Genomic DNA, 8,176 nt, shown 5'->3' with positions numbered 1-8,176 from the left:
GTTTGCCCCTCCCCACTCTCCTTTGCTCTTTTATCTCTTTCTAGAATTTGTGCTAGCTATTTGTTAGACTTTCTCATGCTATTCTCCATGTTTCCTATCCTTTCTTTTGTATTTTTCACCTTATGTTTTTGTACTACATTCTAGGTGATTTCTTCAGATCTGTCTTCCAATATCCACTTGTTTTTCAAGTCTGTCTGATACTCTCTTCAAAATATCCATTATTCTAGAAATTTTATATAGTTATTTTACAAATATACTTTGATTGATTGATTAAGAGAGACAGAGTCTCACTCTGTTGCCTGGGCTAGAGTGCCATGGCGTCAGCCTAGCTCACAGCAACCTCAAACTCCTGGGCTCAAGCAATCCTCCTGCCTCAGCCTCCTGAGTAGCTGGGACTACAGGCATGTGCCACCATGCCTGGCTAATTTTTATATATATATATTTTTAATTGTCCAGCTAATTTCTTTCTATTTTTTTTTTTAGTAGAGACGGGGTCTCACCCTTGCTCAGGCTGGTCTCGAACTCCTGAGTCCAAAAGATCCGCCTGCCTCAGCCTCCCAGAGTGCTAGAATTACAGGCGTGAGCCACCACGTCTGGCTACAAATATGCTTTTAAAAACCTGAGTCCCGTTTTCATTATTTTCTTTTATGTCCTTAATCATTTTTTAAAGGTTAGGATTTATTGAGATATAGTTTATATATAGCAAAATTTACTCTTTTTAGGTTTACAGTTCCATGAATTCTGACAAACATACAATCATGTAGCCACCACCACAGTCAAGGCATAGAACATTTCTGTTGCCCTAAAAGTTTCCTTGTGTCTCTTTATAGGCAGTCCCTCCCCCATTCTAGCCCCTGGTAAACGTTTATCTCTTCTCTGTCCCTATAGTTGTGCCTTTTTCAGATTGTCATATAAATGGAATCATAGAGTATGTAGCCTTTGTGTCTGACTCCTTTCTCTTAACATAATACATCTGAGATTCATCCATGTTGTGTTTATCAGTAGTTTGTTCCCTTTTTATGGCTGAGTGGTATTCCATTATATAATGGCGTGACCAACTGTCTCAGTTTTCCCTGGTTCTAGGAAGCCCCTCAGCTTTGCTTTTCCATACAAATTTAAGAATGAAGTCTGTAGATTAGATGGTGATATGGCATTAATGTTAATTATTTTGATAATTGTACTGTGGTCAGATAAGTAAATGTTCTAGCTCTTAGCAATTAAGATTTAAGGGTTAAGGGGATGTAATGTTAACATCTCCAGCTTACTCTCACGTGGTTTAGACAAAAATCAGGTAGATAGGTAGTTAGAAAAAAAGAAAGTGATAAGAAGAAAATGGATCAATTAATTGGTGAATTTAGGTACATGATATCAAGCAAATTCTTTGAACTATTTCTGCAAGTTTGAGATTATTTCAGAATAAAAATGTTTTTAAGTTGGGATAAAAGAACTGAGAGTACCAAGCAGTAGATGCCAGTTAGAAAAAGAGGGTATGATGCTAAGTGGTCAGGTTAAGGCTGTTTGAAGAAGTAAACTGAGCTGTGTTCTGAATGACAATAAAGAATTAGCCTAGCGGATATCAGAGGGAAGAATATTCCAGTGCAAAGGCCCTATGATAGGAATGAGCTTGATATGTTCAAGGAATAGAAAAAGGGCCAGTGCAGTTATAATGTGGATAAGGAGAAGAGAGTAGAGATAAAATTAGAGAGACAGAAGACAGCTCACATAGAGCTTTGTAAGCCAGGGTGAGGAATTTGGATTTTATTCTGAGTGCTGAGTAACCATTGAAGGGTAGCAATATGATCTGATTTACATTTTATAAAGATCATTCTTCCTGTGGTATGGAGAAAGAATTATATAGGTCATGGCTGGAAGTAGCAAGACCAGAAGGGAAAAAATGGTAAGTTTGGGTTAGGTTCATGGCAGTGGAAGATAAAAAGAGGACAGTGATTTGGTGTATTTTAGAGGTAAATTGATGGATTGAACGTTGAAAGGGGACAGGGTACTTTCAGATAATTATCAAATCTGTCCTTCTTGTTATTCATCCATTCATTTAAATATTTAAGTGCTCAATGTGTGCCAGGCACTATTCTAGATATTGAAGTTATATCAGTGAGTAAAGTCCCTGCCCTCATGGAGGTTAAATTCTATGAGAGACACGGGCAATAAAGGTGATTAATAAGCAATATATATGTACTCTAAAGTATATGTTTTATGTATATTTAAGATGTTTTATATTTATGATGTTACGAAAAATGAAAGTGTTAAGGAGAAAGGGAAAGAGTTTAATAAGATCCAGGTTGAGAAGAGTAGCCGAGGAGGGTCTCCACTGAAAGGTGATGGTTTTGAGAATGCAAGGAGATACAGCACTATATATAGCACATTATGTCTCTCACCTTTTGAGTACATATTATGATGAAGATTGAGGATGATAGTTCCTTTTGGAGTATAATACTGACTGTACCTGTGATATTACATTCATCTTTTTGAGCATAAGCAGAAAATCACCAAATGAATGACTAAAGAATTTGGAGTAAGAGGCTCATGCCTGTAATCCTAGCACTCTGGGAGGCCAGGGCTGGAGGATCGCTTGAGGTCAGGAATTCTAGACCACCCAAAGCAAGAGCAAGACCATATCTCTACTAAAAATAGAAAAATTAGCCTGGCAACTAAAAATAGAAACAAAAAATTAGCTGCGTGTGGTGACGAGCATCTATAGTTCCAGCTACTCAAGAGGCTGAGGCAGGAGGATGGCTTGAGCCCAGGAGTTTGAGGTTGCTGTGAGCTAGGCTGACTCCAGGGCACTCTAGAGTGGGCAACAGAGCGCGCATGACTCTGTCACAGGGGGGAAAAAAAAGAATTTTGAGTAAGGTTCAAAGGAATACAGGTCTTAGTAAGACAACGGAAAGGTGCATGTGAAACATTCATATATAGTAGTGCACTAATATAATAACAGAGGAATATACTCTTCCCTATAAACAATTTGCAAAGTCTGTTTGCTTTAACATTCATCTATATTCAAGGGTTTTGAGGTGCATACAATAAAAAATAGATTAGAAAGACAACCTTAAAACCAGCAGAGGATCAAGAGCTAAGGAAGTTGAGAAGTGGAATGAAGGTGTTCCTGCTCCTGCTCAGCCTTGCACTAACCTAGTTTCTTTTTAGCTAAAACAAGGCTGTTACCTTGTTCCTATCATCTGGTTAGAGAACTCTTGTACCTAGGAGAAGCTTTCATCCTAGCATTGTGAATCAGGAAAGGTGTCCCCTAAAGGATGGTACCTAGGTCAGTTCTTCGCTTGTGAATGAAAGTTAGCCTGGAGTAGAAAGAAGAGGCCCAGTAAAGTGTGAGATCAAAAGTGGAGGAAATTTGGACTGACCTATGCTTTTGGAAAAAAAAATGTGGAGGAAAATAGGACCGGAGAGGTAACCAATGTCTAGGTTATGGAGTGCCTTCTATGCTGTGTTCAGGATCATGGACTTTATCCTGCACGCAGTAGGGTTTTGTTCTGTTTTTAAGCAGGGAAGTGTGACCCGGTTGGCATTTTTGAGATGGAGGATTCTGGGCAAAAGATGAATTTTCTGGGGGCAGTCTTAGGGTCGGGGAGACCATTGAGGTAATTATGATAGGTCTAGGCAAGAGATGGGTGAGGTCTGAGCTCTGTCTCTTGTAGGTAGAATGGAGAGGGGCAGAGGATTTGGGGGTGTGGGTGATGCAAAGAGTAATTTTAAAATAAATTGAAAACGAAAAGATTAAGCTGATGGTTTTTTATGTTTTTCTTAAAATGTGGCTCATAAAGAGTTCTTGTGCTTTCAAAGGGAGGTTGGATGAACAAGCTTGAGCACTCTGTATTTTATTAGATATTTGGGGGTGGCAAAATAATTTCTAAAATATTTCTAGCAATTTCATTTTCATTTTATCTGCAAGATGAAAAAGTAAATTCTGGGATATTTTTGATTAAATTAGCGGACCATATGGTGTTTGCGCAGACTGACTGCTACTCGAGGTAACTGTGTTATTTTTCTCTTTCAGGATATGATGCTTTACCTGATGCCAATGTTCTGAAACATTTTCTTATCAGAAGTATGTGAAGCAGTTATTCTAGGCATTGCGTTTTTCTTGTTGCCTCGATTGATGTCACAATTTATGTACTGCTTTACCCTGCCTTTCTATTAGTTTAATATTAAAAAAATTAAATCTTCACATTTTTATGGTACTTCTCAGCTTCTTTTCACATCATGGCACACATAGAAAGTTCTGATTGGCTGTCCTAGGCTGAGGAAATCAATGTATCAGTAAAGTAATAATCGTTCATACCTCTCCAGTATTCCTTGGCATACAGCTTGGGCAGTTCTGCCTTAATAGAAAAGGTATAGAAACCTTTCTTATGCTGTGTCTAGGTAAATAGAATTAGGAAGGACTTACAGAGTCTATACAGTGTATCAGATGTTAACACGAGGAGCTATGGTTATAAAAGTGAAGAGCTGAAGGAACTCAAGAGAGATAGGCACAGAAACAAATCACCTGTGGTATAATACGACAGTTGACACCATAGAGGTGTTTATAAGGGGCTGTAAGAGTCCAAATGTGGGAGGATTTAATTCTGTCAAAGTGCAGTTTTGGAGTATCAGAGAGGATTAATTAAGAGGTGATATTTGAGTTGGACCTTAAAGTAGGAGTTTCTAAAGTGCCAGAGACAGGGAAGGAAGGGCATTTTAGGCAGAGTGCACAACGGTTTTATAAGCTTTATGCCTGCTTAATGACTATTGGAGGTTTCCTCTTAATATAAAAGTAGATATTGGAACTCAAGAGTTTGTTCTGATGGCAAACATGGTTATTTGCCCTGCCAAAGTGCCCATCTACCTTCCATTTATGTTGTTTGGATTTGGTCCCCACTATGATATAGCCTTATATTTGCATTGTGCTTTTAATTTTCAAAGCTTTTTATCCCAACAACAGCCCCCCAGGGATAGGAAATAAAAGCCAGGTGGTAGTATTTTTATTTTTATAGAGGGGGAAACAAAGACATCATCATATCAGCATTTCAGTTCCCAGATAACAAGGTCTTTTTCCATTACTTGATTGCAAAGGGTGCAGTCCAACAAGAACCTCCCTCAATTCTCTGGGCACAGCCCAGAGTGCTGACTGAGGCAGCTACCAGAGGAGCGCCAGCAAGGCAGACAGCATGGTTGCTGATCACAGAGGTAACAGCTCAACATCTGCAAGCTGCAGCTGTAGCCTTTTGCTACATCATATCCGTATTTCTGCTCACACTTGTGAAGAATCACAGGGTTTGGAAGAATATAAGTTAAACTGTTTCAAACTTATAAGTTCTGTCTGTGGGAGTTTTATTCTGTATTGGATAGAGTTATCCAGGAGATCTCATGGTTGCTACTTTTCTCAATTCATTTATTGCCATGTTTAGTCCCTGTCTTCCCTATACCAATTTTAGTTTAATGCCAAAATAAGATTAAGCTCTCATAATAGATGAATTGAGTGGGTGCTAATTGTGTCATTGAAATCTTTGCCAGAGAATTTTTTTTCTAGCTGGTTTTGTTCTGTCTCTATCCTTCTGTCTGTTTTGGAAAACACAGTAGAATACCTGGTTATGTTTTAGAGTATCAGTGTTAAAATTGTCATTTTAGCCAGTCACGATGGTTTACACCTGTAACCCCAGCAACTCAGGAGGCTGAGTCCAGGAGTTCAAGACCAGCCTGGGCAATGTAGCGAGATCCCATCTCTAAAAAAAAAAAAATTGTAAAAATTAGCCAGGCATGGTGGTGCCATGCCTATGGTCCTAGCTACAAGGATTGGGCAACAGAGCAAGATCCCATCTCTTTAAAAAAAAAAAAAAAGAAGAAGAAGGTATTTCAATGAGCAGTGATGTCTGTTGACCCTTTATACTTGTTCCTATATAGTATTTATCCATTTTTCTAAAATACTTGGACTTTTTGGAAATAGTGAAGAAATGAACATTATGGATTGGTAATTTTGAGGAGGTATACCGGGAAGAGAAGGGTGATCCTGGTGTGGAGCCAACATTTTCAAAATTATGGTTTATTTGCTCTTAATCCTTAAGGCACCCCCATTGCCATTCCTCAAGGCCATTCATTTGGCAGTGGGCCTGCTTTGTCAGAAGCCTCTCTGTTTGTCAGTTAAGGACATAAGTGAGTTCCTACGTAATAGCTCCTATATTTCAGTCTTCTGACTTCCCCAGTCTGCTTTAGCTGTAGACTCTATACATTTACCTTATACATTTGTGAAGAAAGACAGGAGCTATCTAGTAGAATATGAAGTCTCTTTGAGCTATAATCAATGTTCATTTCTTTTGCTTTATTAAATTCTTTGTCACGATGTACAGACTTCATGGAATCCAATAATAATTCATTCTTTCAGCGCCACTTGATTTCTTTTGCTATAGTTATGGGTTCTGGAGTCCAGCAGAACTGTCACTTCTTAGCTATGTGACTTTGGGCATAATTTAACTTCCCTGAGCCTTAGTTTCTTGTCTTTTTTGTTTTGTTTTGTTTTTGTTTTTAGCCACTAGACCACCAGTGAAGCCTTAGTTTCTTGTTGAGTAAAGTGCCAATGGTGGTGGTACCTTCCATTGTCTTAGTGTTGTATAAATAAGAAAATATTTTATAGAATGCTTAGCACCATTCTTTACACATAATAAATACTTTGTTATTATTTACAAATGGAAACGGAGAGTAATGGTAGCTTTCACTGTTGTAGTTACTTCCAGATTCATCTTTCCCAGCAAGAAAGTCTTGTCTTTCTCAAATCTTAGGTAAATTGGAGATCTCATTTATAATCAGTGTGGGTTGAGAAGAGGTGTATAGTCTTCATGAGGATTTGAAGAAAGGCTTTTAAATTAATTAGCCTTTGTAGTCAATTGGTCACAAATAACATCAAGATATCACAAGTTAATATATATAAGAATAATACAAATAGTTGCAGAAACAGCAACATAAGACAAAGAGGCCTCTTTTCTCTTTTTTCCCCCATTACAGTTGACTACTTTAGTATTTGGATACCTAATGAAAATTTTTCCACATCTCTAAAATTTTATAATTTTTTTCTAGGGCAATCTAAACATGATTTGATTAATTTACATTGAGTATTAGTTTCCTTGGGAGTATTAGTTTTAGTTTTTAAAAATAAATAGCAAGGAGTTGAAAAGTCAGCTGTGCATGAATAGAGAATTTGGGCCTAAAGTTTAATATGGAAATGAGATATGCAATTTCCATTTATTTGTAGAAAGAACTGTAATCAAGGAAATTTTCCTAAATGAACTTTTGCTTGCACCCATTTACTACTACTTTTCCCTTAGAGCTTTTAGCACTTTCTCCATGTTACAAGGTTGTGGAGTTGCTATGCTCTGTGGTGTTCCACAGGCTGGCACAACAACCCGCTGCTTACAGTGCTTACTGCTATCATCCACAGGGGCCAAACACATGGCATTTTAGCGTATTTCCAGATGTCATTCTCTCTGTTTGGATGACTTGGAGCTTAAGAGGGTATTTGCTCTTGAATGGGAGAAAAATTGTTCCTTTGGCATGAGGCCCACCCTGGCACCATTCCCACATCTGTTATTGATTAGAAGTGAATGCTGGTCAGTCAGGATGCAAGAGTGCTGGTCTGATTATCCAGCTCAGCCTTCAGGATGAAATACTGCAAGAAATCTGAGGGATGGCATAAACTGGCTATACAGAGAATCTGAAAGAAGACCCTTTCATAGCTATTATACAGAGAGACCTGATGTACAGAGATAGCCAGAGTGATTTCCGCATGTTAAGAAGATATTATAACATGCAGAAACTGCCCTTAGAGGGGGGGTAGTGGAATGGGTGGTAGAATCCTTTTCCAGTGATTTAAAATATATATAATTAAAGTAAAATGCACAGATATTACGTGTTCAATTCAATGATTTTTTTCAATGAGTTTTTAATAACTATCTACACGTATATAACCATCCTCCGACACAAAACTTAGGATACTTACATTGACCAGGAAGTTCCTACTCACCTCCTGCAACCATTATCTCATTTCTCTCCTGTATTTGCATTTTATGTAAATGGAGTCATATAGGGTGTATTCTCTTGTATCTGGCTGCTTTGTTTTTGAGTTTCATACGAGTAGTTGCATAATTCAGTAGTGTTCCTTTTTAATGTTACAGTA

Source organism: Propithecus coquereli, unplaced genomic scaffold, assembly GCF_000956105.1.
Source record: "Propithecus coquereli isolate 6110/MARCELLA unplaced genomic scaffold, Pcoq_1.0 Scaffold122, whole genome shotgun sequence".
Taxonomy (NCBI): Eukaryota; Metazoa; Chordata; class Mammalia; order Primates; family Indriidae; genus Propithecus; species Propithecus coquereli.
This window is presented reverse-complemented; position numbering follows the sequence as displayed.